Genomic DNA, 12,456 nt, shown 5'->3' on the forward strand with positions numbered 1-12,456 from the left:
AGCCTTCTTTGGCTACTGAGGGGTCTGACGCTTTGGGACTTCTCCAACGTTAGGGTTCCCCAACTTGTATCGGTTGAGCTGCATCCCATTCTGACACCATTTGTTAAGGCATCATGAAGTAGACACAGACAAATGAATTGAAGTTTGGATTAGAAACTTTTATTAACAGAAAAAGGTTGGTAAAAGGCCTTTCGGATGGATTGTGTCCTCCCACTTATTTCTTATCTTTAGATATCTTCCCTTCCAGCTTTAGATGCTTTGGAAAAATAATTCATCAGAGGGCGCTGTGCATCGATGCGGTCCACTCGATGTCCCTCGAGGACCTCTGTCTCAAGGTCAATGTCATCACAGATAAATATAACACGTGCAGCACCTGTTAGCTTCAGTTCCGTTTTTATGCAATAGCTAGCGCTTCGAGCATTATGGCATGCTTCAGTTTCCTCAAGAAACATTTGGAGCGGAGGCCAATCAGATTCGCGCTGAAGGCTTTTTTGCCCACTGTGTGTGGAAAGAATGTCCTGATAATGGCGGACAACACAGTGGCCATGTACTAGCTCAACAAGAGAGGAAGTGTAGGGTCACTACCACTGTGCAGAGAGGCAATGCACCTCTGGTTCTGGGCAATTCAAGAAAGAATCTTCCAATTGGCAGTTAACCTAGCCAGAGAGGAGAACACAGCAGGGGAAGCTCTGAGCCGGCAGAGCACAATCTCCCACGAGTGGGAACTAGCTCAGGAAGTCGTTCAAGAGATCTTCACCCTTTGGGGAACCCCTCAAGTGGATCTGTTTGTGACCAGTGTCAACAGGAAGTTCAAACTGTTCTGCTCCAGGGAATTTCCCCCAAGAGGATTTTTGGGGGACACATTTGTAGTGGACTGGGAGTTTCCACTCCTGTACGCGTTTCCTCCTGTCCCCGTCATTCCCCAAGTCATCAGGAGGTTGAGAAAGTTTGGAAAATCCATGATCCTATTTGCTCCGGATTGGGCCAGAAGGACGTGATACCCGGAACTTCTGTTCATGGCCATCTGCCCTCCAATGCGTCTTCCACAAAGAGAGGACCTTCTCTCACGAGAGGAGGGTCGGATTCTCCATCCAGAGGTCAAGACACTCAACATTCTTGGATGCTTTCTGAGAGGTTGAGATATACGGATTGGGACCTTCCAGATAACGTAATGGAGATTATCCTTTCGGCCAGAAGGCCAGCAACAAAATCCTTGAAACCGCTGCCGTTGAAACAAATTCTGCAGCTAGTGCAGGGAAAAGAATGTTAACCCTTTTCAGTGCAATAAACTTATTGTGTTGTCTTTCTTATTACACCTAGCAAATCTGGGGCTCCCGATTGGAACATTCAAAGGGTACTTGACGGCGCATTTAATCGTCAAGCGCATGTCAGAAGAAGTTTTGTATTTCAAAATGCCATTGATTATACAATTTCTAAAGGGGCTCACAAATGTGTTCCCACCTACACCATTTCAAGTCATTTGAATCTTGTACAAACATTTCTTATGTTCGCTCCATTTGAGCTGCTCCACTCATGTACATTGAGACTGCTGACTTTTAAGACCATCTTATTAGTCGCTTTAACATCAGCCTACAGGGTGAGCGAGTTACAGGCCTTATCCAGTAAACCACTGTTCATTTCTTCCGAAAGTCAGATTTTGACATCTCTTAGAAGATTGTTTTGCCGACATTTTATCTACCTCCACATACTGGCAAGGAGGAGGAAAGGCTACACAGACTAGATCCAAAAAGGGCACTTAGTTTTTACATTTCACATATGTCTAAAATACGACAAAATTACCAACTCTTTGTGGAGTACACCGGACACAAATTGGGACTGGCAGTCACAAAGCAAACATTATCCAGATGGATAATACTAGGCATTACATAATGCTACAGGCTGCAGGAAAAGACCCCCCAGAATGCCTGAGAACCCCCTCCACAAGCGGCACGGCTGCGTCTTCTGCATTGCAAAGAGGGGTGCCACCTGGTCTACTGTTCACACATTCACAAAACGTTACTGCCTGGATTTGTCTTGAGGCCAGGAAAGAGGATTTGGAAAGGCGGTTTTGCATTCTGTCGATTGCAAATATTTGGGAGCCTATCTAAAGATGAGGAATACGTGAGAGGACACAATCCATTCGAAGAACAAGTTACTTAGCCCTGGTAACGTTCTTTCGACTGGATTTTCCTCCCACATATTCCTCATCACCCCTCCCAGCCTACCCTGCAGTATTCCACACATTACACCTTGCGCTCCTTCATTGTCTGATACCGTCTCGGACACACTAATGCTGGTAATCCTATGCGAAGGAGGTGAAAGAACAGAACTGAAGCTAACGGGGTGTGTTATATATACCCGTGATGACGTCGACTTCGAGACGGGGGCCCTCGAGGGGCATTGAGTCGACCGAATCGATGCACAGCACCCTCTGACAAAAACAAGTTCAGAAGCAGTTAAAGCTGGAAGGGAAGATATCTAAAGGTTAGGAATTTGTGGGAGGAACATCCAGTTGAAAGAGCCTTACCAGGGGTAAGTATCTTGTTCATCCTGCCCTATGCTAAGGTGGAATTTCCCTACCTAAATAACTAAGCATAGTCTACATCACGCAGTCCAAAGTAAAATTCTGTCTGTGTCTGTGAGGAATTCAACCATCCGCACAGGGAGTATGTGCTCGCCTGGCCTTTTTTGAAATTTGGCAATGAAATTGAATGATGGGAGATCTAGCTCTGGAAAATGTTTGGGGCTAATCCGCACACATTTTCCTATGCTCGCCATACAACAAACATATAGTCATGTGTACTCTGGGTGGACCCAGTCCTCCTTTGTTGTTCAGCTGGAATGTGACAGCCACAGGTACATCAAAGCATCTCAAGAAGGGGGAAGGCAAAATCTTCCTCTTGAAATGGCCACTCTCATTAACTGACAACAGCTCCATGGATCTGCCCTATTCTTTGTCAACCCTGCAGGTGGCAGCGCATAATGATGAGAAGTTAATTGAAGCAGGCCTGTGAGAGGCCTGGTCGCACGACTGACAAAGGACAGGATACCCAACACCCTTTTGATATGCATCTGTGTCAACCCGAAGTTAGCTCCCGCCTCTTAGTATCAATGGCAGTAAAATGTCATGTCTGGGACAACTGTTTACACTGGTCATCCCCATAAGAGGACCCCATTCAGGACGGTACGAGTATGTGGTTTGGTGACCACAGTCTGGTCTGAATGCCGCTTCAAGGGAGACCTGGCGCTTTTAATCAACAACCACAGAGAGATCAATTAACCAGAGAGACACTTTGATCCACAACAGACAGGAAGATGGGTGGGAATTAGTAGTACCTGTTGTCACTTCTTTACCTTTCCTTTGCAAAGCAACACGGTTAGGACCTCACGCATAACAGAAGATTGTTAGTTGGGACAGAGGATTGGTTCTTTAGGGTAGGCTTAGCCTGCACCAATTGCTGGGGCCCATTTGGCTTTAAAAGATGGCTGTGCCCCTCTTTTGGCAGATCATCCAAGGACTTCGAAAGGAGTGAGAAGAAGGAATTATTTGGACCCTGGCTGAAGGTACAGTCTGCCTTACAGGTTCTGCCAATGAAGAAATGCCAGGACTTCCAAGAAGGAAGCAAGATCCCTCGCCTAAACATCTCACAGGAAACAGAGGGAGATTATCAAACTCAAAGGACCCGTTTAGCAGCTCCAGAACCGGTACCCAGCCAGCGCACACCGTGCCCTGCTAGGTTCTGCCACTAAAGCTACTTTGGTGGGAAGTGCCAGAGAGTCTCTGAACAAAGAACAAGGCTGTTGCCTGTAAACACTCTTCTCAGCTTTGGACCGTCCACCTTAAAGGATGACATAAGCCCAGGGAAGAAGCTAGGAGGAGTGCCACGACAAGCATCAACCAGCATCCATCTTTTAAGGACATTTTTGTGGCAGTCGAGCCCTCGTACCGTGACCTACTGCACCACTGACTGTTGTCACGCTGCAGTCACTGAAGCCGTCTGAGGTGCCGCGACCAGCATTCCAGATCTACCAACCAGCACAGAGACAACAATTCTTGACCCAGAGCTGCTGTTTAGGCCAGCCCGCAGTCGTCCCTCCAGCCTCACTTGCTGAACTGTCTGCGCCTGATACCCGCAGCTGTCTCCCATCTTGTACTCTGTCGTAGCCCTGGAACTGACACGACCCTGTCGAGCATCAAGAACATCACAAGCACCAGTTGCATTGTGGTTCCGTCTCCCTGGTCCTTCTCCAAAGACCCCTAGTGACATTTACAACCCATTGCTCCCTTGGTACTGAAACCAAATAGCATTGAACAGTTATGACTGATTGCTTCACTGACTACCCTTCTGTCAGTATCCAGAGTGCATTCCTTTCCTTTGTGAAACTGACTGTCCTCTGTGTTCCTTTACAGGATGGGTTGTATTTGTAGTGTGCTAGAACTGTCTGTTATAATAAAAATAAATTACATATTTGTATACAAGCTTGACTGGACAGTCCCTTTTATCAATGGATAATAATAGTATTTTCACTGTGTTGCAACTATCCAACGATCCACGACTTTGCGGAGATAAGCCTGCCGTTCCATCCACTTTACTTAAATTGGACAAGGGAGTTTATAATTGACTTGTGTTTCCAATCTGTTTGGATCTCTTTTCGTCTACTAGAGGTGTGGGCCTGATTGATGGTTTAGAAACCGGTATTCATCCCTGTACTATAGATGCCCCAGAAGTTGATTTGTCTCAACAGCTCACGCAACTGAGAAACCTGTCTTGCCTCTTCTTCCTTGTATGCATGTTGCCACTGTTTCACATCTACAGTGATGCCTGATTGTTTCTTATTTCACATCCAAATGATGATTTTTCATTTGCTTGCTTTGCCACTATTCACTTCTTGCACTTTCACATCTTCTTGTGGCTTTTGCCAATGCTTGTTCTCTCAAAATATACAGATCCTTAGCAGCATATCATTCCACAAAACTGCTTTCCTTCAGCTCAGTATTCAACAGTACTTGCTTTCCATTCGGTTTGGTATTCAATTTTCTTCTGTTGAATATAGCGATATGGACCCTCAGATATCTGAGCGCTGCTTATTATTACCCATGGTGTGTGGTGCTCATTTATCAACCTCGGAAGGATGAAAGGCTGAGTTTGGCCCTGCCGGGATTCGAAGCTACGTTGGCAGGCTCTGCATGGATGTCAAAGTGAGCGCTCTACTCGCTGTGCTATCTCACCGACTTGCTTTCTTGCTTTCATTCAAATCAATATTAAAAAGTGTTTGCTTTCTTGTTGTTCATTCAAATCGTTATTCAAAAGTACTTATTTTCCTTTGGATCGACATTCATTAAAGCTTGTACCAGTGTAACATACTCACCTGCCTCCCTTTTGTCCCCCTTCCTAGGTTGACTCTCTGGTCGGTGCTTCCGGCGTTCCAGCAAGGCTTCCGGCCGCCACAAGCTCGCTCTTTCTCTCGTACGGCGCCTCGCTCTGTCTCCACAGCAGTTCTCCGTGGCTTTGCTCCCGCCACTGATGCGTCTCTCCCAGCCGGGGCATTACAATGAAACTTTGCTTGGTCATGTCAGTTCCCGTTCCATAGTTTGCTGCAGGCCTCCAGCTTCTTTCACTCTTGCTTCCTTCATATAGACTCTGCATCACGCTGGGGCTCTCGAGTACTCCGTCTGCCACACTGCTTTCCAGGAGTGGTCTGCGCTTCTCCAGCAGTCCGTAGACCTGCTTCCACAGCTGACTCAATTTTCATTGTTTTTGCTGCTTTTAAACTTCCTGCCAGGTTGATTGGTCAAAAAAGGACTAGACTGCTCATTGCTAACTCGCCACCTACCACAATAATTGGGTGGGCGCTGGGGCGGGTTATATTCAATTAAAGACACAGAAGTCAGGCTTATTATGCAGCATAATAATCTGTTAATGCGATGCATAGAAGATGATTCTTTTTTAAATGTATCTTCTTTGCTGCTAGAACATACATTTAAAAAAAAAGCATGTTACATGCATCGCATTAACAGTTTTCAAAGAAATATGAAATTGAGGGTAATTATGTCAATTGTTTATTTTAATATGAAAAATGTTTTCTACTGCCGCCTCACGAACTATGCCTTAAAGTACAGAGCTTCTGCAGGCTGCAGTGATTGTTCTCCTGCGAAATCTGGAGTTCTCTGCTTCATCGCACTTCCCTTTTCCTGAGACATGTGTTCCTGTTCCTCTCTCCCGCCCCAAACGCTGTGACCAGCAGCTAAGAGCTGGTTCATGTGGTTCTCTGCAGTGCCTCTCCGGTTACTTCAAGAGAGAAGCTTGGCTGTTACCCCTATACCGTCCCCCCTAGTCCAAAGCTGCCCGGTAGAACGCTGCAGGTGACCATGGTTGTGAAACTCCTGTAGACTGCCCCACTCCTACTTACACAGCAGTCCAGTATTTGTGCAAGATCGCTCTAAACTCCCCTTGGTTCCGCTCTGATGAGGACAGTGTTGTGTGTGGCACATTTAATGGCGGGCGCCTTGCCCCTTTAAGAAAGTGTGTCATGACCTTGTCATGACTGTTTTCAATAAAAGGGCCTCTGCTGGCACGTGAGAGGCACTGCAGCAGAGCTCCAGGAAGTGGCAACTCTGAGTCAGTGTGATCTTTGGGTTCGGACTGCTGTGTGAGCACAGCCCGTTGTCGCAGCCCCAGCCTGGGTGCCCCAGAGCCTACTCTGCCATTAGCTGGTGGCCCCCAGCTCTGGTATCTGCATCCGGTGATCCGGATGCCGCAGGGCGCTTGCTGCGGTTCGCGCTCGGCGTGAATGCAGCGTGACTGTAATTCTGGGAGACCCCGGTAATTGGTGAGACTTGCCCGGAAGCCAAGGGGAGGTCACTACTTTGGGGACGAGGAGGGCGGTCCAGGGCCTGTACTTTGTTATAGTGCGGGCTGTCTGGTGCCCACGAGGACAAAGAATCAGTATCGACCGCCTGTGTGTGAGCATGGCCTGGTGTGTCCTGGGCCCACAGCAGTAGGGGTGTGGGGCACCGGAGCCAGCTGATGACGCTGTGCAGTCCATGCTCTGTCTCATCAGGTTTCCAGAGGGGAACAAGAAGCAGGCCAGGAAACACAACCCCAGATTCCTTCCGAGCGTTTTGTTTGGGTGGATCATCGCATGAAGATGGTTTGTGAGAAAAAACCCAGGAAAGCATGAGCAGGTTGGAGATGGGGGGATTGAAATGACTAGATCCAGCTTGAAAACTGAGAGATGGTCTGTCCTATTTGGATTCTAAACTCTTCCTTCCTACCCAAGCTTTGAGGGAGAGAATTCTGAAGGAGTGCCACGAGTCAGCTCAATCTGGTCACCCAGGTTTTCGTAAGACTCTAGAATTGGTTCAGAGACATTTCTGATGGAGTACTATGTGAGTGGATACACTGAACTTTGTGAAGAAATGTGAAGTTTGTGCACAATCCAAGAGTCGAGTTGGAAGACCTTACATATTGCTGGAGACACTTCAAATTCCTCCTCGACCTTGGCATACATTAACTTTAGATTTTATTGTTGACCTTCCGAAAGATGAAGTCTGTTCAACTGTTTCAGTGGTTGTTGATGTTCTTACAAAGGAAGGCAATTTCATTCCCATTAAAGGGGAGGTTACGGCTCAGAGATTGGGGCACAGTTTTCTTCACGAGGTGGTGCCTTTGCATGGTTTGCCCAGTCAGGTTATTTCAGACAGGGGTGCTCCTTTCTTTCCAGGTTTTGGAGGACGTTCTGTAAGGAACTGGGGGTAGAGGTGAAACTCACTTCAGGATATCATCCAGAATCTAATGGGCAGGTGGAATGAGTTAACCAAGAATTGGAAAATTACTTACGGTGCTATCTGCAGGCGGGAGACAGCTCAGTGGATTTAATTTGGCTAGCTGAGTTTGCTTACAATCATTCTGCTAAAGATTCAATTTCTATGTCCCCATTCTATTGTAGTCAGGGGTTTCATCCATGCATTTTGAGAGAGGATATAGGGAGGGAGTCTGAAAGTCTTTTTGTGGAGGAGAGATTACGGGCTATGAGATTGAATCTCGAATGAGCAGTGGAAATGTAATGAAGAATAAAACCAGTTACAAGCGATTTGCTGATAGGAAGCATAAGATCTGTCCTGAATACAAGAGTGGAGATTGGGTATGGTTATCTACTAAGGATCTGAGAATCAAAGGGAGGAATACATTTAGTGCCCGTTTTGTTGGACCATTTGAGGTGGAGAAGGTGGTAAATCCAGCTGCAGTTAGGCTAGAGTTGCCTTTACGATGAAGGTGCATCCAACATTTCATGTGAGTTTGTTGAAGCCACTTCAGGAAGGCACTAGATTGGGTCCTATTCCCCCTCCAGATCAAGTGGATAATGATTCAGAGGAATATGAGGTGAGAACCATTTTGGAGTCCAGGAAATCTAGAGGGAGACTTCAATATTTGATTGACTGGAACATTCTTGGAAGTCAGCGGTAGATGTGCGTGCCCCCCAATTGGTGGCTAGATTTCATAGGAGGAATCCAAGTAAACATGGCCCTGAGACAGGGCCACGGAGAGGAGTACTGTCAGGTCCAGGGGTAGAACAGCTTGAGGCACTCCTGTTGGCTTAGAGGGATTTTTAGATCACTTTGTATTTGTTTTCTTTGCTTATTTGGGTTGGGCCTAACTCGGGTGCACAGAGTAGGAAAGCTTTCCCTAGTCAAAATGTAGTAAGACCATTATCCTGATTGGCTTCTGTCTTGATAAAGACTCTATGCCCAACATTCCAAACTGTCTTTCATTAGACATTCTCTAGAGGCAGGTCATGTTTATATTGTTTTCTCCAAGTTAGGGCCATGAATTCCTTCAACAAGGTTATTTCAGTGAGTAAGATCAGGAGAAATCTGGTGGAGGAGCCGTCACAGGGAGGGGGAAAGACTGCAGCAACAGCAACCTTTGGCAGCTATGTTCAAGAACTGCATTTTCAGCTAAACCTGCGTTTCATTTTAAAGTTATATGTGTACATCAGCTAAAGTCAGTAAAACAAAGGTTGTGGTGAACACCAGTTGAAAGTAATTAAATTAGTTCAAGACTTTGCAGCACAGGTGTATTTTGGAAGCAGCGTGTTATGTTGTCGTGAGACCACCTGTGAGAGAAAGCTTGACGGTCTGCAGGCATAATAAGCTACAGCTGTGAGTTTGTAATGCACATGTGCACTTGTAGCAGCGAACAATAAATAACCCCAACGAAACTATGACAGAGCGCGGCTTGTGCAAGCTTTCGGGTTTGGAGGACCTCTAGTGGGCATCCGTGATATTGCATTCATGAGCAGTAACCTATAATTCTGACCACTTTTCTTTTTCTTTGGAGCGCGGTAGGCGCAGAACATTTGATGAAATGTGTACCGTCCTTTCATCATCAGTCATTTTAACAACTGCATTCTTTACAAGTATAGAATTACGAAAAAGCTTATTGAAATTTTGGGGATGGGGGGAAAGGGCAGAAAAGGGAATAGTTAAAAATAGGCCCAAAAAAAAAACAATTTCGATGGCCCTTTTCGTTATTATGTACTCTTTAGAAAGGCAGTTGTAAAAATGCCTGGTGATGAAAGAACATAGAACCTGATGAACTGCATTTGTTGAACAGATGGAGTGAATTTCTGTAAAAAAAAAGTCCATCTTACAGACACTTTGCAAATTAATCATTTCAGTTGTTAAGATGTTCCCCAGTACTAAGGCAATTTGGTGAAGACTTCTCAATGTTGAAATCTGGCAATTGTCAAAGACTTTTTCAAGAAGACAAACAAGCAAGCGATCTTGCAAGAAACTATCCCTCAGGCAGTTAGAGGGGGAAATGCAGGTACAGTGAGCACATTCCAGGGGAAGGAATAGGACATGGTAGTAGATGAAATAAGAATGTTGAACTAACGTGTAGCCTTTCTCATCCCAGTCCAGATATGCACCAGAGTCAAGGCCGGGAATCTGATCCGTTTGTTATTTTATCCATTTCAATGTTCCCTTGGGGGTGTTTTCAGACTCAGCCATATTAGAATCTGGTTGATGGTGCGGTTGAGGGTGCAACACTTTTGAGGCACCGTGGGGTTCAGCAGCTCCTGAGGACATTACAGACCTGACAACATTTATTGCATCTCTACTCACACCAGCCCTAGCCAGCATTGTCAATGGCAAGGCAACATAGGTGGAGTTGTCCAAATCATCAGGAGAAGTTTAGGTTGCAGACCCACATACAAATGTCAACATGTGATTTGCCAATGCTTGTTTCTTTTGGTTTTGTAACAGTGTAAAAGGAAACAGAAACTGACACGCTTGGAGAGGCATAGATCCCTGCAAACTGAGGGTAGAGTGCATTGTGACAAATGCAATGGGGTGATGCTTCATCACTACATTAGTTGTGAGGTTGTGAGTACGTTCCCGAGGCAGGAAGGCAATGAAGAAAATTTGACTCCCATCCTGCCGTCTCCTTTTTGAATTAACCTTTTTTGTTTTGAGGTTCCCAAACAATTACACCAAAAAAACAATAAAACCAAAACAGAATATAACTACTAGTCCCAACTTGCAATACTGTATTTACATTTAGAAGCACTTAGAGCAGCATTAACCATTGGGGCTCAGCAGGTGGGAGGGTTCTGGTCACTGCTTGCTAGCAGGAGGTAGTCTCCCCCCTGGATTGAGACTCCCAGTAATTGTTTGAAATAATACCAACCTCATTGGGTAAAATAGAAATAATTACAATGCTGTCTTTTGATTGTGAAATCTTTATTGAAAATTGCGCTGTCGCCTGGTCTGCTTTTCTTAGCTTGTTATATTATTTTTAAACTTGGGGTTTTGGTGGCTGCTTTGGTGTAGATGTTGAAATCCTGCAGGTTGGTTAATACCACCTCTGTTCGCACCCTGCACCTTTTCACATGGGACCTAGTTGCTGTTATGTTATGTTACGGGAGGATAGCTCACGGGATGGGTTCGATCCCCGGGTCTGTGCTTAGAAACCTCTGGGTATTAAGCATGTTATAAATAACCTATCATATGTGTAAACAGCTGAGGCAGGAGTGGCAAGTGGCGGTAGTGCAGTGGATTAAGGTTTTACTTTACAAAAGCAACAAAATAAAGCACCTAACTAAAATAAAAAGAAGTCAATAGGCTAAGCCATCGGAGTAGAACATAGTGGCCTGAATTTGGTACCATAAAAAAATGTACTATATTAAGATGAGTGTTGGATAGTAAGTGGGGTTCAAAATGTGGCAATTATTGTGGAGCAGGAATTGCTAGTTGACTTTTCTCCTTGGCCATCCAAGTCAGAAGATTAGTTGCCCACTGCATTGCCTAGGACTCCCATCTGCTCATTTTAATTCTGTAGTTCTGTAATAAATAATAAAGGGGAATTCCAAAAAGCATTGATGGAGGTGGCATAGTAACCCAGCTCTCATGACTGTTCCTCATTCGGAAGACAATCTCAAAGCCAATAGCCAATCAGACTTCGTGTGAGTAAAGCCTAAAAGGCAGGGATGTGCCTTAACATATCCCCACAATGAACTCAGCTCCGGCAAAACCTTGCACATGGGCAGCAGGTTCTCAGTCGAGCGCAACACCGTGGAGAGAGTAGAGAGGTGTTACTTTCCCGTTCGGCATATCGGCAATGGGAATAAAAGGAATAAGTCAAGCCAAGGTCACTCGATGAGACAACAAGTCTTGCATTGGGACAAAGAAAGCATCACGTGTTAGCCGATATTACAACTGTCGAGGACAGGTCATGTATGTGCATACCAAACATGACGCAGCTTCTGAATGTAAGTGTTGCTGCCTCTCATTTATTGGAACCTTCTAGATGGAACTATTGATTCATTTAGGTGTGTCTCTATTATCACATTCAGGCAACAAAAAGGAATGTGTCCACTTTTATAGTTTGGGCATTGTCTGTTCAGCTTTGTTCCTGTGTCTGGGTCTGGCACAGAGTGATGTATTCTGCCTGCTTGAAGAAATGGGATTTCACAGCATGTGAACATGAGCACTTTCAAGTGGAGGATAGCTCAGGGGCAACGTGCTTGCCTTGGAAGCAAAACGACATGGAGCAACTTGGGTTCGATCCCTTCTAAGCGGGTCCGTGCTTAGACACCTCTGGGTATTAACCGCGTTATAAATAACCTATCATATATCATCTGCAGCCGTGCCTAACCTCTCAGTGAATAGGCATGTAACTTTCAGCAGCACATTTGAGAAACATGTAACTAGATCTGTTTTAGGGAATCAGAGGTAACACATTCAAAGCTCTGAGTGAACACTTGAATGTTCAGTAACTAGGCCTACTTTGGGAGATTGTAGTTAGCACACACATGAAGAGAGCACCCCTTTGGATTATGTTTCTGTTATTTACTGGAGAACAATACTGAGTCAAGGGTTTATGGTATTATAGCTTTAAGAGAGTGTTGCGTCTTTCCCTCTCTTGGGATTTACGATCCATATACTAGTGA

The sequence above is a fragment of the Ambystoma mexicanum genome, chromosome 6p, assembly GCF_040938575.1.
Source record: "Ambystoma mexicanum isolate Mex_15411 chromosome 6p, UKY_AmexF1_1, whole genome shotgun sequence".
NCBI classification, from domain to species: Eukaryota; Metazoa; Chordata; class Amphibia; order Caudata; family Ambystomatidae; genus Ambystoma; species Ambystoma mexicanum.